The sequence below is a fragment of the Zonotrichia albicollis genome, chromosome 13 (genome assembly GCF_047830755.1).
Source record: "Zonotrichia albicollis isolate bZonAlb1 chromosome 13, bZonAlb1.hap1, whole genome shotgun sequence".
NCBI classification, from domain to species: domain Eukaryota; kingdom Metazoa; phylum Chordata; class Aves; order Passeriformes; family Passerellidae; genus Zonotrichia; species Zonotrichia albicollis.
Genome location: NC_133831.1, coordinates 707,770 through 725,091, shown reverse-complemented (window position 1 = coordinate 725,091; position 17,322 = coordinate 707,770). Strand labels below are relative to the sequence as shown.

Sequence of the window (17,322 nt, the reverse complement as noted above, 5' to 3'; positions counted from 1 at the left end):
TGTTTAACTTCTGATGAAGGGATCAGTGAAGCACTTTCTAACAAAAAAGCACTTTGATGCTTTTTTAATGGAAAGAGAATTTTAAAAACAGTATCCAAGTGATGTCAAAGAAGAATTTGTGGAAATTCTGCTTTAAAGAAGTAAATTAAGTTTGGTTTAGCGGGTTTGGGATCAGAGGAAGTCATGGGGGGCTGTGCAGTCACCTCTGGGATCCTGCAGCACCTTGACTGAGTCCCATTTCAGTGCTTGCCTTGGGAAGCCTCGTCCTCAGCCTCAGCAGGGGAAACGGGGCTCGTTCCTGCCCCTCCGAGGTGCCTGCTGCAGGGCTCCCTGCCTCTGCTGGCTGCCATGGAGCTGCAGTGGAGCTGCCAGCCCTGGCCGTGTGCACCTGCAGCTCCATTCACCTCTCAGCCAGTACAAGTGTTCTCTTCCTGATGGGGGACTTTATTCTTTAATAAAATTGTCCTGCTCCAATTCTTCCTGAAAAATACAGTTTAGAGGGAGTATTGTCAAAAATTCTGTCTCTCTCTCTACTTTATTATCCCCTCATTTTTTTTGTCATTTAACTCCAATTATGGGATGCTAAGTGCTTTTGGAAATTTCATTGTTAATATCTTCTTACAGTGCTATTAACGTAAATCAACGTTAATAGTGTCCCAGCAAGTATAAAAGCAATCAAAAATTCAGTACTCACGAATCATTCTGTAATTTCAGCATAAAATGTTAATAGAAATAAAATCCAATACCATAAAATATCAGCAAATTCAACTTTAAATACATGTGATGAATGACTTTACCATTCTACGGCATCCCGTGGACTTTGCAGGGGAAGCCTCTTCTCAGCAAAGGTCTTGCCCCATCCCTCCCTCCTCCATTGCCTTCCCAGCACAAGGTGTGCCCAGGATTTTACATTTCCAGAAATTAAAAATCCATCCTCACTTAGGATGTGGTATCTGTATGCAGGTGTTTGGTGATAATAGCAAGGATTACCTGGAATCTGTTAACTTACTCGAGCTAATAGAAACCCCCTGCTCCTTTATTGCCTTCAGCCTGGCTCGGAGAGCTCCGGCTGCACTTACCTTTTATTGAGATTGGGATTTTCTTACTGACAAATCTTTTAAATTGGAATTTAGTTGGTGAAGATCCATCAGTTATTTCAAGGAAACTGCTAGGAGAATGGTATAGATTTCTCAAGAAATACAACTGTTGGCCTAAAAATTCAACTTAAAATTACCATGAAAGGGAAAACTGAATTCCCCAAGCAATACCTGAACAAGTGTTGGGTATTTAACCTCTGATTCCTCACCCTGCCAGGCTAGAATCTTTTGATGTTATTTTTTTTTAATTCCTTTGTTTTAATGGACTTGGGCTATTTGTGCTGGAGCCTTTAAAAACAGGTTGGAGACCCTTTTGCTGGCAAAGGTGGGTACAACACCTGCAGGCAGTGCAGGGGTGGGTCTCGTTTCTCTCCCTCACCAGACAGGAAGCACCAAACACGTCTGGGATTTCTGTGATCACAGAAGATGAAAGTGACAGTGTGGTGCCTATAAAGAGAGTTTATTTGAGCAAGGATCATCTGGTCATTACATGGATTCCTTTTCAGTTCTTATTCCCTTTTCCCCCATTATCTTGGTGTAATGTCTGTGTTTCTACCCTCTGGATTGGGCCTTTTCTACTCTCTTGGTGCTCTTTCTCCTTTCTCCCTCAATTCATGTGGGATTCCTCACCTGCAGATCTCTGTAGAGTTTTACAGACCCTTTGAAGACAGAGGGGAATTTTTGTAACATTTAGAATATATTTACAAGATGTTAGGAGAGTTTCTGGAATCCCTCAATATCTCATAAAGGGTATCAGCAGCTAAAGTGTTCTATCATCACTGCCTCTGTGTTTGTCCCAAGAAGCAGACAAACCAGAGACACTGTTAGCTTTTGGTTAATCCATTTTGGGTACGTGTTGCCCTGGAAAGTTAATGTAAATGATTAAGAACTCATTTGGATTCTTATATGTTACTAATTCTTTCATCTAGAACTTCTAAAGGAAATTTACATTATAATAAAGCAAACCTACCCATTTTTGTAAGATTAGTTCTGGTGACACACAGAATTACCAAAATCCTTCTTTAGTTGGAGTTGTATGGTCACTGTAAACAAGTGGCCAGTGGCTGCCAGCTCAGGACCCTGACAGGCCTGTCCGACCTGCTGGCCAGGCTGTGCAGCTGGGCCTCGGGGCAGTCACTCCCCCACCTCAGGACAGCTATTTCCAGCACCTGAACCAATGTGTTATCCAGTCTCTAAACATTATTGTTATTTATTGCTGGTTTAATACAGAATATTTTTCTTTTCTAAATCAGTCTGAAATCAAAGGCTTTATCCTCTGGCAGCACCATTTCTCTTGAATTCACGCAAAGTTGAGTCAGCCCGAAAGCAGGGATGTTTGAAACCTGCAGCGGCATTATTGTTAGGGTTTCAGCTGAAAATCTTCCTGATTAAGGTTTTTAAGATACTCTTAAAAATCTTACAACATTTCTTTTAATTCCTCTTCCCCTATTTCCTGTCTTCTGCTGAAATGGGAACTTTGCAGGTTCTGGTCTCCAGCTCACCTGTTGAAGATCATGATATCATAAGGATAGTAAGAGAAATACTACATTTCTCAACTACCTTTTTCAGAATTAGTGTGACTTCAGCAAAGATCTAGCGGGGAGGGATCAATGGCTCTTTGCCATTAAGTCACAGGAGCTTCACTCCAGAGCAGAGGGAGCTGAGGGACTGCAGGGCCCTGCTGGCATCCAAGATGCTAAATCCTGCTCTCTCCTACTCAGGAATCTCAAGTGCTGCCTTTCTCTTGAGTATAACTGAGAGCAGAGCCTTGCCAGCATTGCACATTTGGCTTCATAAAAGGAGTGTTCGAGGGAATCCTGCCATAATCATATTTGCAATGTTGGTTGGAAGAAAAATTCCCCATATTCAATGAAGTAATGTTAATTAAACATCAGGACAAGAAAATACAGTTGTAAAAAGATAAAGAATATGGGTTTGATGGTATTTCAGCCATAAGGCACTCTGTCTGAGACCCCTCAAATCCCAGTTTGCATGGGCCTTTTGCAGATGGTGCTTCAGAAGCCCCAGACTCAATGAGGGACCTGCATCAGCAGTCGTTGCTTTGGGGCCTCATCCTCCTCTGCCAGAGCTGCCGTGACGGCTCTGAGGAGCCCTGGGAGCTTCAAATCACTGCTAATTGTTCAGATTTCTTGTACTTAATGGGTGTTTGTGAGGAACTGAGCTCTTGCAGTCAAAACACAGATCTGTGAACTTTTTTGAGTAGGATGTAGGGAAAAATGGTATTTTTCCAGATGTTTGAATCCTTTCAATCTGCCCTCTGGCCCTGATGATAACTGAAGACTTTCAGTGTTGTTTAAGTTTTACTGTAAAAGTTTGTTGATTCCTCTTCCGCGTGGGAGAGCGCTGAGGTGCCCGTGGCAGGAGTGGCTGATTGGAAAGGGTGAATGGATCCGTGGGTGCCGAGGTGCCAGGACGGGCAGGGCAGCGGCGCTGGAGCCTCTGGGGCTGCGGCCTCCTCCCCGCGGGACAGGGCGCGCTCGGAGCCCTAAGTGCAATAGATCTCCATATTAGAAGGAAGCAAAAGAAACAATCTTTAATCCTTTCAAAGCCCAATAATATTATGTATATTGACTGAAGCCCTATGGAGTGGGCCTGGCAGGGTTTTTCATTACTGCGCACGCTGTAGCCTAGCTACCTTTGAAAAGTAACCAATATCGAGAGCCACTTGACATTTGCAAAGGATTATGGGTGTCCTCTCCATCTCTTCTCAAGTTCCCAAATTTACAATGGTCTTAATTTAAAAGTTAAGCCGGGGGATCAGTTGCTTAGTCTGCTGCTGGGCTGCCCTTTAAGAAAGAGAAGAGAAAGGAGAGTGTGTGTGCGTGCCTGCACAGAGGGGGAGACGGCAGCGGCCCTGGTGCATCACCCGCCCTCAGCGCTGGGCCCGGCCCGCACACCCGTGGGAGAGGCCCTGCAGCAGGACGGGGCTGGGAGAGCGGGATTCATTCCTGCAGGTGCTGCTGAAGTGCAGGGAGCAGCAGCAGCTGGTAATGAGTTGGTGAAAATGAAAAAGGGACATAAGTAGCTTCTTTAGCAAATCCCCTGGAAATGACATGGAGCCTCTGGGATCGATCGGATCGATCCCTCCAAAGGCTGCGGGCTCCTCTCATCCGACTCCCAGCGCAGGGAAAGCCGTAATGTTATTATCAGCAAAACTCAGGGAAAAGCTGCTGGGAAAGCAGTGCTGTGGGTGCCCTGCTCCCATTGCCACGGGGAAGGAGCCGGGAGCGGCCCCAGCCCTGGGCCCTGCCTGCCCTTCCACGGGCTCAGGGCTGGGCCGTGCTGCAGCTCTGGGCTTGCTGCGAGGTGGGAGCAGGATCCATCCTGCAGAGCCAGCACAGGGAACGGGCCTGAGGGAGATGGAGCTGCTCTGACGGAGGTTCTGACAGTGTTCATCTTCCTCCATCACGTTCGTGCTGTCATTGGCCGGTGTGGCTGATTTGCTCTCTAGCCCTTTCTAAGGTTCCTGTCCATAATTTCATATCTGTCTGCAGCATGGTCTGAGCTTTCTGAGCCCATGCTCCTGGGCAGCCCCCAAGCTTCCTACTGGCGTGGGGGATGCTGGCAGGGGACCCCAGTCCTGCAGCTGCAGGTGTCTCAAAGAGAAACAGTCTTTAAACCCTAACTGCTGTACTTCCTCCAGAACTCAGCAGAAATAGGATGAGGAAAGTTGTACTCTGAGCCTTACTTTGAGAAGAGTGGTCTTAAATCTCCCAGTCACATCCATGAGTTCAAGGGGCTTTTCCTTGAAGAACTCAACATTTCTTTGTTTATGTTTCTATAATCCTGTTGGGGGAAAGGGGCAATAAATTAGTTTTATTGCATCTGTTCTGAGAAGTGTACAGGCCAAGCTCAGAAATGCCATAGCAGGTGTGTCCAGTGCTCTGTGGGATCATGTAAGGGCTTGGCCTGGGATGGGGGAGGCTAGGGGCACTCCAGGGACCCTGTGCTGGCAGATGGGCTTGTTTGGGTGCTTGTAGGTGCAGCAGGGGTCACCCCAGCTCCTTTAACCCTTCTGCTGGAATCTTCAGCTTTTGGTGCAGCTGCACCCAAGAAAGGGAACGGCTGGGACATGTTACTGGCGTTTGTTTGGGCTTGTGCTCCCAAACTGTGATCCTTTGGCTCTTTCGGACTCACTATTTAATCTAAAGTGCATCATTAGAGAGGTGTGTTGATATAGCTGCATGCTGTGCATATATGCTCTATCACAGGGATATGAGGATATTTATTTTACCCACTGAAAGTTTACCAGTTTGTGGAAAGCCCTAATTCTCAGGAGTTACAGGCATCGCTGCTTCCACAGAATCAATTAAACCAACATCAGCTTAGCGTTTCAGAATCACAGATCTTAAAGGACTTAAACGTGGCCATATGTGACCTTAGGTGCAAGACTGTAAATTTTGAAATATGATCGTTCAGGAATATGAAATAAAACTGTGAAATGAGCTGAAGTTAGAACAGTCTTAAGGAAATATGTGGAACAGTTGTTGTCTGAACGGTTTTTGATAGTAAAAATAGGGAGAGATCAGCCACTTCAAATTCATAAACTATTAAAATAAACACACAGTACTTCTGAAAATTTTACTGTCTGGAATATTTCATCAGTTTTGGATGCATTTGTCTTTCCCTTCATAATGAACTAAACTGATGGGCTCTCCCAATATCAGTACCTGAGATGTGAGTTGTCCATATAGGGTGTTAGGGGTGGGAACTGCTGAGACACTGCAGGAATGTGCAAGGGTGCAGAGGTGTCTGTCAAAAAACTGCTGGGGCTCCTCACAAGATGGGCTTAAACCAACACATTCCCACGAAGCATTTCATGGCTGACAAATCTCATGAGAAAATGCAGTGCTGGAAAATCTCTGGGGGACTGCACGGCCACGCTCAGCCCAGCTTGGGCCCGTGCACATCGCGCTGCCGAGAGGGAAAGGCAAGGGAAGGCCAAGGTCACTTCATGGCAGTAAAAGTGAGGACAGCACATGAGCATTATAAACTTTCTGAATGCATGAAAATTCCATTTTGTACTTTCTAAACCACGTGATTTCTAAGCCCCAACCAGGCAGGAGCACCAAGCTGTGCTCTGACTGCTGCCCTTGTTGAGTAGCCCAATTAATCCAGGTCTGCAGTGGGAAATAAGATGGCATATGCTATGGAAGAGCTAACAGAGCTTCACTGATAATTTGTTCCTCTAATTTTACTGACCTTCTTGTTTCTGGTTGTCCTGTGGTCAGTTCACTGGCCACAAAAACTTGGCCTTGTGGGAGCACCTGTCTTTTGTCTTACTTTTGGAAGAAAAGACCCTCTCAAGGTAATTTCTTGATTTGGAAAACAGTGACAGCAGAAATGTTTTCTTTTAAATCTGAACACATGCAGAGGATACACCCTAAAAGTCTGTGTTATTTCAGTCTCTGCTCAGGTTTGCCTGTTTGGAGCTGGTCTCCCACCAGTCTGCTGCTGGCTGTCCCCAGGGAAGCTCAAGGGCGAAGGTGCCCCTTTACTGAGGGGTAAAGGGATTTCACCACACAAGTACAGGTGCAGCAGAAATCTGTAACCATAGGATAGCCAGATTCTCATAGCAAGTGATCTAAATTTGTATTTTGACTCTGCAAACAGTATTGTGAGAAACTCAAAGCAAGATGAGAGCTCATTTCACCAAGCACTGGCCCTTTTCCTGCAGAAGCATCCCATGTGGGAGCTCCAGGGAGCTGGACAGACCAGGATGTGACATCGTGTCAGGGACATCAGGCTGCTCTGGTCAGGGTGAACACAGAGCTGCCACCTGCGACTGCTCTGAGCTGCTCAGAATGGCAGAGCTGTGGAGGAGGCCTTGAGGAAGCAGCATTTACTCACCTCAGTGTAAGAGGAGCTCTTTGTAGTTGCCTGTCCTTGCTCACCACGAGGCTGCCTTCTCTTACCACCTGCCGGCCCGCAGACCAGTGGTTATCTCCAGTTACAACCAAAATAGCATTAGTTCAGCTGCCCTTTGTGGGACATGCATTATTAATTTCTTGGGGTTTAGCCACACACTTCACAATCCCTTATTAGCTGTGTGTGAGACTAATTTTGGGGGTACAAATTTGCTCTAATTCAATTTGGCTAAGAAAAACATCTTGATATGGTACGCCTGCAGCTGCTCAAATTTCCTCCTTGACTATCAAGTTTGTCAATTTGTCATCTTTTCTGACGAACTTGTTGCCTACCTTTGGTATCTCAAGTGAGCTCCATGATCTCACCCTGAGGTGTTAGGAATCGCTGAGGGCTATCAGAACTTGTGTAAATTACAGCGATGCAGACAGCACGTTGAAAAATCAATAAGTAATGAAATAGTACTGCAGTGAAGTAGCCAAGAGAGCAGTGGGTGAAAAAATCCCAAGGACTCAGTTTCATTTTGTCAAAGTATAAAAGATAATGTTCTGCTGTGATGCTATAAAATCATCCCCACTGGCCAGAGAAAATTGAAATACAAAAGAGCAGTGCGGAGGTGCGGGTGCTTCCTCCCGATCCCGCGTCCCCTCCCCGTGCTGCAGGGATCTGGGCAGGCACTCACTCCTCCAGGGAAGCTGCACGTGGCTCCTCTGCCTCCGTGGCCTAGGCACTCGTGTCAGCTCGTGCCAAGTGTCCTTTAAGCCTCTTTCTAATTCCCAGTAATCCTCACATCTACCCATCCAGTTGTCTTGTATGGGCAAGCTGGGAAACACCAGCAGAGCATTTTCCCTGGAAAACCAGCACTCCGTGGTGCCTCCCCAGGGTGCTCAAGGGGACTGAGCATGGGTTTATGTCAGCCTGGAATTTTATCTGGGGAGGTCCTTCTTAGCTGGAGACAGCACATTTCTGATATACAATTTCCTACAGTGATATGAATTGCTCTGTAGGCAAGTGAATCCACAAGGTTTGGTTTTCCCTGAGGGCCATGCCCTCCACTCCATGGCAATATCCCCCAGCTCCTTCCATCCCTCTGGAATGTTGGGAGCTGTGTTGGGGCTGGTGCAGCCAAGAGCTGTGCTGGGCAATGGGCTGTGGCACGGCTGGGCTCTCCCCAAGCAGCCAGCATTCCTCAGTGGGGTCACCGTGCCCACTCTGCTTCCTCCGCGCAGCAACGTCCACAGGCACACAGAACGTCTCTAAGGCTCTTCCTCTTCTTTCATTTTGGCTGGAATTAGCCAAGTTGGGCGTGAGGTGGGAATTGCCACGCAGGCAATCTTGCTTCCTGGCTAAGTCCTTAGATAATCAGGTTCAAAAAGAGTAGTTGGCTCCAAAAGGAGAAGAAAAATATTGAACTGAAATAATTTTCCCAGGCTGGATGTTGCCATGAGAGTCTTTTGCTGGAATCCATAAACTATGAACTTTTCTGAAATGAATTCTTAAAGTTGATGAGTTTTTTCCCACTTGGATATGTAAGGTAGTTAAAATGTATTTAAACAAAATGAATGACTGAAATACCACTAAATTAAATATATCTTCAAAAAGATAAACCAGCATTTTGTGTGAAGGGAAAGTCCCCCCCACTTCAGCCTTTCTGGCTAATCCGCCTGTTATCCTCTCTGTAGATCTGTGAAAGGAATCAGGTTTAAGAGACACCGAGCTGCTCTTTGATCCCAGGGGACCAGAAGCCAGGTTGGATAATGGTCCTGCACAGATTTTCTCTGGATATATTTGCCTATGTTTTCTGCCTGCCGCCTGGAAAAGTGGGTTCTGGAGGAGCCTTTGCCAAAGGCAGCCAGAGAAATACAGTCCTTGGGAAAGGAGGAGAGAAAATGGTTCCCTTAATGTGCACAAATGATCTCGCTGATAAGGATTAATGCTCGCCGGGTAAGCAGGCACGGGGTTGAAAAATCCTGCAGGGAGTCCGGGCGTGCCGCCGGCTGCGCTGGGCAGTGCGGATGGCTGGGAGGGTGCTGGTTCCAAGTCATTGGCTCCAATCACCTCCACAGACCATCTGTGCCTTTCTTTAACCTTCCATGATTCTGTTTCATTAGCGGGTAGCGGGAAATGAACAGTGGCTCTCGCTGCAGCCAGAGCTGTCTGAGTGAGATGGCAGCAGCTCCCGGTTCACATATTCAGCAGGCCCAGGTTGGGCTGGAGTGAAAAGAGCCCATTAACTCCAGTGACTTTGGAGAGGGCCCTTTGTTCTTTTCAAAGTTGTTATGGGTTACAGAACTCAAAAGCTCTTTTCTTGTCCATTATTAACACAGTGCAATGAATCACTGTGTTTAGCATGGACACTTGGGAGCATTCCAGATACTGCAGGACTGTTTGCAAGGAGGGAGCATGTAAATACTAAGGAGATATCAAGGAATTTAATAGAGCAGAATAGGTAGATCTTGGAAGCAGAAGCATTTCTTTACACATGAGCGTCCTACTGGTGTAAATCTAGAATGTTGCACAGTGCATTCACCCCAAAACCTCAGAGGAAAGGTTTATATGCCAGGGATGGGTGCAGCTCTTCAGCCTTCCCGTGCTGTCAGACACACCCCGTGTTTCCAGGACACTCCTGAGGAGCCTCTCCTGCCCTGGGGCTGGGGATTTCAGCTGGGATGCAGAGCTTACCTGCCTTTCCCCATCACCCTGACAAGCCATCTGCTGCCACTGTGAACTCCAGTGAAGTCTGAGCACTGTTCCTGTCCTGGCAACAGAACCTGAGACCTTCAGTGCCGGCATTCCACAGCACCAACACCTGGCAATCACACTTCCCATTCTGAAATGCTGCTTACCTTTGTCTGGCATAAACCACTCCAACTAAAAATTCTCCATGGCTGCTGTAAGTGCCTTTATGATGGTCTGTGTCTTTTTTTTTTTTCCCACCAATCAAATTGTTGATTCCTTTAAAGGAAAAAGAAAAAAAAAGAAAGAAAATGCAAGAGAGTTAGAGATACAATCGTTTGTTTACATTAAGGAATTCTACCAAATTTTTTCCCAGAAATCTCCAGATTTCAAATGTGATCTTTGGCAGAGGATGGATTTTGCATTAGGGATTAATCTTTGGTTTACCCACACTGTAACCTTTAAAGAATGATCCAAATCCCGCATTTCTCAGGTGTGCAGGAGGGTGGGATTAGATCAAACAGCCGTCCAGGAGACTCCATTCATAGTGGGCACACTTCAGCCAGATGTTGAGGCTGTCCTGGGTTTCAGGTCAGAGCTGGTGCCTGCTGTACCTCACTGAGGTGCTTGTGGAAGGGTGTGCAGTGCTCCTGAGCAATTCTGTGGGTTAGGTGGTTCCTGTTTGGCATCTTTGCTCCATGATGGAAGCTACAGAGCAGCACTGGCTTTGGCACTTCTCTGTGGGGAGGAAGAGCCTCCAGTGTCCCTATAACCCGGGCTCCGTGGCAGCGCTGGGGTCTGTTGTGTCTGGCACTTTGCAGGGGAAAGAGGGGCTTGTCCCCAGCAGAGGGGAGGGGACGAAGTGAGATCAGCCGTGTCTGGCTGTGCATGAAAAGAGCTGGACCGTGTGGTAGCAGTGCCTGTCCCCAGGATCAGGGCTGGTGGGAGCAGGAGGAGCCCACCGGACCATCTGCCTCCAGGGCAGGAGCAGCAGCAGGAGGAGGAGGAGGAGGAGGATGAGGCTGGTGCTGCCCCAGGCAGGCCCCGTGCTGGCCAGGCACGTGCTGGGCACCACGGGGACAGGGCACCTGCAGGGACAGCCGCAGCAGCCAGTGCTGGTGGCACTGCGGGTGGCACTCCACGGCGCTGCCAGCGTGGTCCCGGGGATGCCACCATGCCACCGTGGTGCTGGGCAGTCCGTGGTTCCTGGGCTCTGAGTGACCCCTGCTGGGGCCAGCACGAGGGAGGAGGAGGAAGGACCAGGGCTGGAGGTGCAGGACGGTGCTGGCTGCAGGACCCTTCTTTTGTCTGCTTCACAATTTGGAAGTAGCAAATCAGCCTAAGAAAAGGAGAAGAAAGGATTATTTAATGGTTAAGATGATTGAATGCTGCCTTGGAAAACTGATTGTTTTCCCTTCCTTTGCCACCTTTTCTCCTTTGTGACGCTGGTTAATTCACTTCAACCTAACTTTTCACAGACTGTTACTAATTGGGTATTCTTCAGTTTCTTCATGGTTCATTTGAGATGCAGGGCTCTGAATTTGTACTCAACTGCTGCTGAAGACCATTTTGGACACATAAGGAGTGATCTGAGAAAACAGTTTGTAGACCTCTCCTAATTAGACATCCACAGTTAGAAGATACATTTCCTTTAATCACTATAGATCTCAGCTCCGCAGTCAGGGAAATAGAGGTAATAATAGCACCTTGGATCACAAGGGATTTCAGGAAAAGCTTACAAGGAATTTAATAACTTGGACATCAGAGCAGCATTTGAATTGTATAAAGTAAATAAAGGGAGCCATGCATTGAGCAATGGGGGGAAAATGTGTGTCTGCTTTATATAATGCAACTGTGAAAATGTGGGGGAAAAAATAATGTGGCCCCCAATTTATAACCTATATCATGAGGAAGGAGGTGTCTGCATTTCTAATCCAGTTCTTTTCATGTGTCTATCTCTGATCTGGCATTAACAGCCTATTTGAAGTGTCCCAGTCTCCTCGCACTTCTCCAGCTAGAGTCCTTTTCCCAAGAAACTCTTAAAACTTAATTCCTTCATGCACATTTTAAAAGGAATGAACCAAAAGGATAAACAACATTCTTTGCTAAGGTGATTCACAAGGAAATATTCACCACCTTTTTGCATTACAGTGTAATTGCTCATGTCTTCCTGAGCTTCCCTTTCCATGAGCACCTCTGTTCTATTTATACACATCTACCATTACTAATATTCTTACCCACACACAAATATAAAATTCAGACCGGGAGGTCTTCTATAACAATTTAGAGACTTGTTTTCTGTGAGTGTTTCTTCTAGTAAAATCTAGTAATAATAATAAAACTTGGTGGAAAGTTAAGTGCAGAGAATCGTACCTTGCAAAGCACTTTTGCTGCTCGATTTGAGAGCATCCCCAAAATTTCATATTCACGAGTCTGTTAGAGCAATAGATCAGCTAGACAAAAATAGAGGGAGCGTTTCTATTTTCAAACCAAATGATATGACAAAATGATCAGCTTGGGGAGCATGCTGCTGCTCCTGCTCCAGGCAGATGGTTCGTGGGTGCTGAAGCCAACGGCGGCTCCAGAGGTGCTGCTTGCAGTGCTGAGTGTCCAGGGGTGCTGGCTGGGCACGGTGGGCTGGCTCTGGGGCGGCTGAGGCTGCAGGGGCAGCTCTGGGCACGGGGAGAGCCATTCCCTGGAGATGGCCCTGGCTCTCCCCGAGCCCTGCCACCCACCTCTCGGGTGAGCTGGAGGGGCCTGCTGAGACATGAGAACTACATTTTCATCAGAAACAGGCTCTTTATGGTTTTGAGGACAGAAAATAAAGAAACCAAAGGAAAATGGCATTTAAAAGCTTTCTATAGTGCTTTCTGCTTGAAGCCCTAAAATCGTGACGTGATGCCGTCAGAGCTCCTCTGAATGACTTGATGAAGGTTTTTTTTGTTTTGGTTGCTGCACTCTTGGGACTCATTGGAGTGGCAGGATTAAAATTAATTAGAGGCTGTTTGGAGGGGGCTTTGGAAGATGGCCTGGGGCTATACTTCAGTCTGGTTGTTAGAAGCAATATCATCACCGCCTCCTCTTCCAGTGAACAGACCTGCGCTGGGGCGGCTGCGGGGAGCCACAGAACATCCAACGCAGACATCAGAGCAAAGACTTCCTCCCAAAGAGATTACTTACCACAAAACCAGTGGATCTACCTGCTGACAACCCTAGAAATATGTCTTGTTTCATTTTATGGTTCCTTAAAGAGGCTGCTTTATGAAGCTCTCCAGAATCTTGATGAAATATCCATGCGAGGATGCTCATTTTCCTTCCTTCTTACCATGAATTATGTTGATTAGTGTGGCTGGGAAGAGATGAGAGGGAAAGCTCTGTTCCAGCAGCTGGAGTTTGGTTTCATTTGCTCTGTTTTGCAAAGCCACCAGTGACAAAAGTGGACAAATAATCATTTCAAACCACTTGTGAGCTTAACTTTGAGTTTTCCTCATTGTGGAGGGTCAGTTGCAGAACAGATAAAATGCTGTATCTCAAAATTTGTGTCAAGTTTTCAGATGGTTTGTGCATTTGTAGACTCATAGATAATTATAGTCAATCCCTCTGTACAGGAAGCTGATGCTTACCTGATCTGGATTCCTACACAGGCAGAGTTAGTAGAAGCAAGAATTCAAACTTTTATGATTAATTTTAACTTGAAGTCAAGTCCTGTTGACTTTGTAAGAGCTGCCATGTCATACCCAGTTGCAGACTCTGTATGAACGTGGCTCAGAGTAAGGTGAGATGATGCCTGGCTTCCTGTGGTGCAAATTAGTAGAAGTAGCTAAAAGTTGTCTCTATTGATACTTAATAGAGGTCATAATTTTTAAAAACCAGTGAAGTAATCCTTCTAGAAGTACAGCCAAAAGTAATTTGGTTTCTCCAACCCTCTCTTTTATTTTTTATTTCCTTTTCCTTTCCAGTAGTACCTACTCATCAAAAGGGCTTAAATATGCAGGAAGAGCTAGTGCCTTTAGTGTGATTTTTTTCCTACTCAATAGCCTGTGTGCTTTGGAAGAAAGTAGACAAATTCACACAAGGTGACATCATTTGGTGCCACTATTGGCTCTTCTTAATGAGTCATTCCACAACAGGCATTATTTTTCTCAGGAAGAGTGTCTTCACAGCATTCTCAGAATTTAAACACTGATTTAGAAATATTATTTTTTTCATATTTCACAAGCAGTAATTGTGTTGTTTTCATCTTAGGATAACTCTGGTACAGGTGAATAGTTAGTGCTAAAAATACAAAGTAACAAACAAGATAAGCTTCCAGAAGCCAGACTCATTATCCTCAGGTTGTGATTAATGAGTCCTTAATCGAAAGCTTAGTAAAAATATCAATGTACAGTATAAGGACAAGAAGCAAATGCTATTTAAAAATTACAAGCCTTGTGACTTCCATTAGGACTTACAGGTTTTCTGTCTCAACCTGCTAAAGCTGTGGATGGCAGTGTTCAAAGTCAAGTGTTCCTGATATCACAATGGCAAAATTTAATCAATTCCCACTTTAGACTCTAACAGAGTTTGGTGTGAGTGATACTGGGGCAGCAGCATCTGTGGAGATAAACCACTCTTGGAATTATAAGTATTGTCTCCTGAAATTTCCCAAACCAACAAGTAATTGTTTAAAAGTGTAAACCACATCATTCTGAGCTGCAGCACCTTAGACTTGGTCCGAGGAACAGAGAAGACTTTGGAGTCTTGGTTGATGAGTGATTCCCATCTTCCCTGGATGTGCCCCTGAGCATTAAAGGCACAAGGGGAAAGCAGTGGTTATTTGTGTGGCTGTTTTCCTTAGCCAGGTGTCAGGCATGAGGAGATTGGAGCTGGACTGGAGCCCCAGCAGAGCCCTTCCTCCTCCCTGTCTGCCCTGTTCCTCTTGCGCACTCCGAGCAAACAGAATTCATTATCTCATCTCAGCATTGCAGCTTTCTAAGTTCAATGTCAATAGCGAGTTAGGAAAGGGCAGGCAGGTCAGGGATTAGGACTCGGAACTGTCCTTGACGTTTCTCTGTAGGATGATCTGCTGTTTGCATCAGCCAACTGAAAAAAATTCTGTCTCCTCTATCCTGGGAATGATCAGGATGGGAAAATGTCACTTTAGGGGCTGACAGAGCTCTGATAAGAACGAGATAGAAATGCAGGGAGTGAAGAAACAGAGAGGGGCAGAGGTACAAATACTGTCATTCTAAGTTTAAAATTTCATTTTTAAGTATATTTGTGAGTACACATTCTGTTTTCTTCCAGCATTTCAGCCCATGGGCTTCTTTTTTGAGCAGTTTCATTTTAAGGAAGTCTGAATCTATTTTTATTTGATTGGATTTTACAAGTTCTGGAAAGGTCATCCTGCCTGGCCTGGAAGCTGCAAATACATTCACTCCCACAGAATTACTTATATGCACGAAAATAGTTTCCACTTTCAAAAGTATCCATACGTTCTTGGAGCTACCAGCCTGGTCCCAATTCTCAGGCTCAGAACAGGGGGAACAAAGCATTTAGATGAAAATGTTTTTGAAGTGTGATGACCTCTGAACAGAAATAAAAAAATCACTGTGCTAGGAATGATATGGGTTTATTCATGTTTCCATGCCCTTATTATAAACTTGATAAATTTGGAGAAAAAACCTTATCATATGTTTCACAGTGGGTTCAGTGTGTGGTCCAAGAAACGCCATCCAAGAGGGCAGTGAGTGTGTGCAGCCCCAGCCCTGCAGGGACTCACATCCCCTGAGCCCGAGCCATTTCAGACTGGTCTGAGCTGCTGAGGGAGCATGTGCTGTGCAGGCAGAAAATAAAACCCAGGGAATCATAGAATAATTTAGGCTGGAAGAGCCCTCCGGGGATCATCTGGGCCAGGCCCCTGCTCAAGGCAATTACAAATAGATCGAGTTGCTCAAGGACTTGTCCAGTTGAGTTTCTGCTCAGTGCAAACAGATTTAACACAAACCCCTCCTGTCTTTCTCTGCTTCTCTGCTGTCTGAGATGGACAATAGTAAGAAACTTTTTCTGCTGATGGCAAGCACCAAGTAAAACATCTTTACTGTCACCTCGAGTCTGCCTCGGGGAAGCTAATTAAACAGATAAAAATACTCATAAGATACATTAAATATTACCACCCCCCCCATTAATTACAGAAATAACTGCATGTGACTGTAAAATGAACCTTAAAAATGCAAGTGAAAAGAGTGAAAAGAAGTTATCTTTTTTTGGGTGGTCCCAGCTCTGTGGAGAAGTCCAAAGAAACCTGGAAGTCCCTGTGCATCCATCTACACTTCCTGAGGTGGCTGGAATTCTGTGTAATCCTTTCTCAAAGCAGAGTAAAACCAGAAATTAACTGTAATTAATGCCACACACGTTCTCTTGGTCTCCTTAGTCCACATTCCTGGTTCTGCTCAGATGTGTTCTACCTGGAGTCTATCATTTTAATCAAGCCGTATCTTCTTTGAGGTATTGTCTTGCACTGACATCATGGTAATCCGGGCACTTGAAGGCAGTCAGGAGTTCTCTGGTTTGTGCCTCCTTCCCTGGCTGGTTCCTGGCTGGTTTTCCCAGCCAGGGTCACCCTCTGGCTCTTGGTGGCCCTTTGGGCAAGCGGGGTGACAGGTCAGTGACAGGTCCCTCCCAAGGGCAAGGGACTGCATCTCTGCAGCTGGGGGACAGCAGACACTGGCACCAGCCTCCCACCCAGGAGCCAGGAGCCAGCAGCTCAGGAACAGCTGGATCTCTGAGGGAGCTTTTCCAGAGCACAGGGGCCATCAAGTCATGTCTGGATGCCCACCGTTGTACGAGGACACATCTTCCCAATAATCTTGGGTATCACAACTATAGTGTGTATTGCCTTTAGGCCCCTAGATCATTGCATGTAATTACAAATGAGTGATTTCTTCTGGGCCACGATGACTGGCAGTGACCAGGGTCTGTGCTGGTGAGGGTGGTTGGGCACTGTGAGTTGAAGCACCCTGGGTTATCAATTTTGGTTTAAACCTTGCATTTCATCTTGGATCGTCTTGTATTCCAAGTCAAGACCATGTAAAAAGCAGAGGTGTTTGAAAGGTGACAGCCAGCATGGCTTCCTCTCATTTGTTATAAAAAAATAATAAATTTACCAGCAAATCTTTTTAATGGCGTATTAAAAATTAAAGATATCAAATGTACAGAGTATGTTAATACGGCAAATTCTTCAGCATTCTGCTGCAGGCGTGTTTCAGAGCAGAGATGGGCAGGAAGGACTCTGTAAGGATTGTTGCTGTTGTTGCTGCTCCAGAAACAGGCAGGGAGGAATATTATTTCCAAGCATTTTAACTTAGTGCCTGAGAGAAAACAGGTGTCAGTGGCTGTGTGCTGTGCCAGCCCTTCCTCAAAGTTGGGGAGATGAAGTGCTTGGAAATGACAGGAGCAAGAGTTAGTGCCATCCCCAGCCTGGGCCTGTCCCCAGCACTGCTCACCCACCTCGGTCTCTGCCTGCACTGAGTCCCTGCACAACCTTTGCTTCATCTCCCTTCTCCTTTCAGATTTCATCTTGGACCTCACCTGCTTCCCTCAGTGACTGTGCCAGCACTGCCTGGCTCCTAGAGCAGGATTTAGTGCATGGAAAGCAATTAAAGACACTAGAATTAAATTATTT

At 46.0% G+C, this 17,322-nt stretch overlaps 1 protein-coding gene and 1 long non-coding RNA gene across 6 annotated transcripts in view; one reads left to right on the top strand and one right to left on the bottom strand.

Annotated features, from left to right (window-relative positions):
- ZFHX3 (zinc finger homeobox 3) overlaps positions 1–17,322 on the top strand; it is a 376,930-nt gene that overhangs the window by 203,618 nt on the left and 155,990 nt on the right. The gene's annotated exons all lie outside the window — the stretch shown is intronic.
- LOC141730811 (uncharacterized) lies at positions 1,824–9,891 on the bottom strand. Its single transcript, XR_012582493.1, has 3 exons — positions 9,830–9,891; positions 4,807–4,904; positions 1,824–3,603 (listed from the first exon to the last, which is right to left on the bottom strand). It is a non-coding gene; the product is annotated as an uncharacterized LOC141730811 (long non-coding RNA).